The sequence below is a fragment of the Zootermopsis nevadensis genome, unplaced genomic scaffold (genome assembly GCF_977971745.1).
Source record: "Zootermopsis nevadensis isolate Lab colony 2312 unplaced genomic scaffold, Znev_1.0 Znev_ptg000002l, whole genome shotgun sequence".
Lineage (NCBI taxonomy): Eukaryota > Metazoa > Arthropoda > Insecta > Blattodea > Termopsidae > Zootermopsis > Zootermopsis nevadensis.
The window spans coordinates 4,914,169-4,920,168 of NW_028259134.1; positions in this window are offsets into that span (position 1 = coordinate 4,914,169).

Genomic DNA, 6,000 nt, shown 5'->3' on the forward strand with positions numbered 1-6,000 from the left:
AATTTCGAAAAATCGAAAAACGTGGCAAATCGTCTAAAAAGCGCACAAAACTAAGAATTTATGATAATTTTCTACTTTTAATTTTTTTCCGAATTTTCCGAAAATTTTTGGTTTTGTGCGCATTTCAGAAGGTTTGCAGTGTTTTTTGATTTTTCGAAAAATTTGAAATTTTTTTCTTCTAAATTTGGCCTGTCCCATCTCTATCAGGACTAGACTCCCAAGTCTTGAGAAGTCACTTGTCCCAAGTCTTGATAAGTCCTTGTCCCAAGTCTTGAGAAGTCCTTGTCCCAAGTCTTGAGAAGTCAGTTGTCCCAAGTCTTGAGAAGTCACTCGTCCGAAGTCTTGAGAAGTCACTCGTCCCAAGTCTTGAGAAGTTCTTGTCCCAAGGCTTGAGAAGTCACTTTTCCCAAGTCTTGAGAAGTTTTTGTCCCAAGTCTTGAGAAGTTCTTGTCCCAAGTCTTGAGAAGTCACTCGTCCCAAGTCTTGAGAAGTCACTCGTCCCAAGTCTTGAGAAGTCACTTGTACCAAGTCTTGAGAAGTTCTTGTCCCAAGTCTTGAGAAGTTCTTGTCCCAAGTCTTGAGAAGTTCTTGTCCCAAGTCTTTAGATGTCACTAGTCCCAAGTCTTGAGAAGTCACTCGTCCAAAGTCTTGAGAAGTCACTCGTCCCAAGTTTTGAGAAGTTCTTGTCCCAAGTCTTGAGAAGTTCTTGTCCCAAATCTTGAGAAGTTCTTGTCCCAAGTCTTGAGAAGTCACTCGTCCCAAGTCTTGAGAAGGTCTTGTCCCAAGTCTTGAGAAGTCCTTGTCCCAAGTCTTGAGAAGTCCTTGTCCCAAGTCTTGAGAAGTCCTTGTCCCAAGTCTTGAGAAGTCCTTGTCCCAAGTCTTGAGAAGTCCTTGTCCCAAGTCTTGAGAAGTCCTTGTCCCAAGTCTTGAGAAGTCCTTGTCCCAAGTCTTGAGAAGTTCTTGACCCAAGTCTTGAGAAGTCACTCGTCCCAAGACTTGAGAAGTCACTCGTCCCAAGTCTTGAGAAGTCCTTGTCCCAAGTCTTGAGAAGTCCTTGTCCCAAGTCTTGAGAAGTCCTTGTCCCAAGTCTTGAGAAGTCCTTGTCCCAAGTCTTGAGAAGTCACTCGTCCCAAGCCTTGGGAAGTTATTGTCTCAAGTCTTGAGACGTCACTCGTCCCAAGTCTTGAGAAGTCACTCGTCCCAAGCCTTGGGAAGTTATTGTCTCAAGTCTTGGGACGTCACTCGTCCCAAGTCTTGAGAAGTCACTCGTCCCAAGTCTTGAGAAGATCTTGTCCCAAGTCTTGAGAAGTCATTTGTCCCAAGTCTTGAGAAGTTCTTGTCCCAAGACTTGAGAAGTTCTTGTCCCAAGTCTTGAAAAGTCACTCGTCCCAAGTCTTGAGAAGTCACTCGTCCCAAGTTTTGAGAAGTCACTTGTCCCAAGTCTTGAGAAGTTCTTGTCCCAAGTCTTGAGAAGTCACTTGTCCCAAGTCTTGAGAAGTTCTTGTCCCAAGTCTTGAGAAGTTCTTGTCCCAAGTCTTGAGAAGTCACTCGTCCCAAGTCTTGAGAAGGTCTTGTCCCAAGTCTTCTCTGCTTGTTTAGGGCTGTGCCTCACCCGTCTTTGCTGAATTCAAAATTGTTTCGAAAATTTCGAAAATTCTTAATTTTCTTCGCGTTTCACGCCATTTGCAGCCGTTTTTAATTTTTTAAAATTTCGAAAAATTTTGAAAATTCTCATAGGGAGAAATTTCAATTTTTTCGAAACATTTCGAAAAATCGAAAAATGTGGCAAATCGTCTAAAAAGCGCACAAAACTAAGAATTTTTGAAAATTTTCAACTTTTAATTTATTTCCGAATTTTCCGAAAATTTTTGGTTTTGTGCGCATTTCAGAAGGTTTGCAGCGTTTTATGATTTTTCGAAAAATTTGAAATTTTTTTCTTCTAAATTTGACTTGTCCCATCCCTATCAGGACTAGACTCCCAAGTCTTGAGAAGTCATTTGTCCCAAGTCTTGAGAAGTTCTTGTCCCAACTCTTGAGAAGTTCTTGTCCCAAGCCTTGAGAAGTCACTTGTCCCAAGTCTTGAGAAGTTCTTGTCCCAAGTCTTGAGAAGTTCTTGTCCCAAGTCTTGAGAAGTCACTCGTCCCAAGTCTTGAGAATTCACTCGTCTCAAGTCTTGAGAAGTCACTCGTCCGAAGTCTTGAGAAGTTCTTGTCCCAACTCTTGAGAAGTTATTGTCCCAAGTCTTGAGAAGTTCTTGTCCCAAGTCTTGAGAAGTTCTTGTACCACGTCTTGAGAAGTCACTCGTCCCAAGTCTTGAGAAGTTCTTGTCCCAAGTCTTGAGAAGTCCCTTGTCCCAAGTCTTGAGAAGTTCTTGTCCCAAGTCTTGAGAAGTTCTTCTCCCATGTCTTGAAAAGTCACTCGTCCCAAGTCTTGAGAAGTCACTCGTCCCAAGTCTTGAGAAGTCACTCGTCCCAAGTCTTGAGAAGTCACTCGTCCCAAGTCTTGAGAAGTTCTTGTCCCAAGTCTTGAGAAGTCACTTGTCCCAAGTCTTGAGATGTCACTCGTCCCAAGTCTTGAGAAGTTCTTGTCCCAAGTCTTGAGAAGTCTCTCGTCCCAAGTCTTGAGAAGTCACTCGTCCCAAGTCTTGAGAAGTCACTCGTCCCAAGTCTTGAGAAGTCACTCGTCCCAAGTCTTGAGAAGATCTTGTCCCTAGTCTTGAGAAGTCATTTGTCCCAAGTCTTGAGAAGTTCTTGTCCCAAGACTTGAGAAGTTCTTGTCCCAAGTCTTGAGAAGTCACTCGTCCCAAGTCTTGAGAAGTCACTCGTCCCAAGTCTTGAGAAGTCACTCGTCCCAAGTCTTGAGAAGTTCTTGTCCCAAGTCTTGAGAAGTCACTCGTCCCAAGTCTTGAGAAGTTCTTGTCCCAACTCCTGAGAAGTTCTTGTCCCAAGTCTTGAGAAGACCTTGTCCCTAGTCTTGAGAAGTCACTTGTCCCAAGTCTTGAGAAGTTCTTGTCCCAAGTCTTCTCTGCTTGTTTAGGGCTGTGCCTCACCCGTCTTTGCTGAATTCAAAATTTTTGTCGAAAATTTCGAAAATTCTTAGTTTTCTTCGCGTTTCACGCCATTTGCAGAAGTTTTTAATTTTTTTAAAATTTCGAAAAGTTTTGAGAAATTTCAATTTTTTCGAAAAATTTCGAAAAATTGAAAAACGTGGCAAATCGTCCAAAATGCGCACAAAATTAAGAATGTTTGAGAATTTTCAACTTTTAATTTTTTTCCGAATTATCCAAAAAAAATTGGTTTTGTGCGCATTTCAGAAGGTTTGCAGCGTGTTTTGATTTTTCGAAAAATTTGAAATTTTTTCTTCTAAATTTGACCTGTCCCATCCCTATCAGGACTAGACTCCCAAGTCTTGAGAAGTCACTTGTCCCAAGTCTTGAGAAGTCCTTGTCCCAAGTCTTGAGAAGTCACTCGTCCCAAGTCTTGAGAAGTCACTCGTCCCAAGTCTTGAGAAGTTCTTGTCCCAAGGCTTGAGAAGTCACTTGTCCCAAGTCTTGAGAAGTCCTTGTCCCAAGTCTTGAGAAGTCCTTGTCCCAAGTCTTGAGAAGTCACTCGTCCCAAGTCTTGAGAAGTCACTCGTCCCAAGTCTTGAGAAGTTCTTGTCCCAAGGCTTGAGAAGTCACTTGTCCCAAGTCTTGAGAAGTTCTTGTCCCAAGTCTTGAGAAGTTCTTGTCCCAAGTCTTGAGAAGTTCTTGTCCCAAGTCTTGAGAAGTTCTTGTCCCAATTCTTGAGAAGTCACTTGTCCCAAGTCTTGAGAAGTTCTTGTCCCAAGTCTTGAGAAGTCACTCGTCCCAAGTCTAGAGAAGTTCTTGTCCCAAGTCTTGAAGTCTTGTCCCAAGTCTTCTCTGCTTGTTTAGGGCTGTGCCTCACCCGTCTTTGCTGAATTCAAAATTGTTCCGAAAATTTCGAAAATTCTTAGTTTTCTTCGCGTTTCACGCCATTTGCAGACGTTTTTAATTTTTGAAAATTTCGAAAAATTTTAAAAATTCTCAAAGGGATACCCCTTTGAGAAATTTCAATTTTTTCGAAAAATTTCGAAAAATCGAAAAACGTGGCAAATCGTCTAAAAAGCGCACAAAACTAAGAATTTTTGAAAATTTTCAACTTTTAATTTTTTTCCGAATTTTCCGAAAATTTTTGGTTTTGTGCGCATTTCAGAAGGTTTGCAGCGTTTTTTGATTTTTCGAAAAATTTGAAATTTTTTTCTTCTAAATTTGACCTGTCCCATCCCTATCAGGACTAGACTCCGCCGCACTGTCTACTTCACACCGTCTCAGCCGTACTCAGAATGTGAAGCAGCCGGTATCTGCTGTACACGGTGTGTGATTCACCAAGTCTGTGCTTGACTCCGTCTCTGGTTAACAAGGTCTCTGCGTCACTCGTCATGCGCATCTCCGGTCTCTGCTTGATGCGGTGTGTGCATCAGCCTCTACATGCTTGACTCGGTGTCTGCCTCATCCGATCTCTGCTTCTCAATTTCTGTGACTCACCACGTCTACGCCTCACTCTCTCTGTCACACTTATCTGCTTGTTTAGGGCTCTGCATCACCCGTCTTTGCTGAATTCAAAATTTTTGTCGAAAATTTCGAAAATTCTTAGTTTTCTTCGAGTTTCACGCCATTTGCAACCGTTTTTAATTCTTTTAAAATTTCGAAAAATTTTGAGAAATTTCAATTTTTTCGAAAAATCGAAAAACGTGGCAAATCGTCCAAAAAGCGCACAAAACAAAGAATTTTTAAAAATCTTCAACTTTTAATTTTTTTCCGAATTTTCCGAAATTTTTTGGTTTTGTGCGCATTTTAGAAGGTATGCAGCGTTTTTTGATTTTTCGAAAAAATTGAAATTTTTTTCTTCTAAATTTGACCTGTCCCATCCCTATCAGGACTAGACTCCCAAGTCTTGAGAAGTTCTTGTCCCAAGTCTTGAGAAGTTCTTGTCCCAAGTCTTGAGAAGTTCTTGTCCCAAGTCTTGAAAAGTCACTCGTCCCAAGTCTTGAGAAGTCACTCGTCCCAAGTTTTGAGAAGTCACTTGTCCCAAGTCTTGAGAAGTTCTTGTCCCAAGTCTTGAGAAGTCACTTGTCCCAAGTCTTGAGAAGTTCTTGTCCCAAGTCTTGAGAAGTTCTTGTCCCAAGTCTTGAGAAGTCACTCGTCCCAAGTCTTGAGAAGGTCTTGTCCCAAGTCTTCTCTGCTTGTTTAGGGCTGTGCCTCACCCGTCTTTGCTGAATTCAAAATTGTTTCGAAAATTTCGAAAATTCTTAATTTTCTTCGCGTTTCACGCCATTTGCAGCCGTTTTTAATTTTTTAAAATTTCGAAAAATTTTGAAAATTCTCATAGGGAGAAATTTCAATTTTTTCGAAACATTTCGAAAAATCGAAAAATGTGGCAAATCGTCTAAAAAGCGCACAAAACTAAGAATTTTTGAAAATTTTCAACTTTTAATTTATTTCCGAATTTTCCGAAAATTTTTGGTTTTGTGCGCATTTCAGAAGGTTTGCAGCGTTTTATGATTTTTCGAAAAATTTGAAATTTTTTTCTTCTAAATTTGACCTGTCCCATCCCTATCAGGACTAGACTCCCAAGTCTTGAGAAGTCATTTGTCCCAAGTCTTGAGAAGTTCTTGTCCCAACTCTTGAGAAGTTCTTGTCCCAAGCCTTGAGAAGTCACTTGTCCCAAGTCTTGAGAAGTTCTTGTCCCAAGTCTTGAGAAGTTCTTGTCCCAAGTCTTGAGAAGTCACTCGTCCCAAGTCTTGAGAATTCACTCGTCTCAAGTCTTGAGAAGTCACTCGTCCGAAGTCTTGAGAAGTTCTTGTCCCAACTCTTGAGAAGTTATTGTCCCAAGTCTTGAGAAGTTCTTGTCCCAAGTCTTGAGAAGTTCTTGTACCACGTCTTGAGAAGTCACTCGTCCCAAGTCTTGAGAAGTTCTTGTCCCAAGTCTTGAGAAGTCC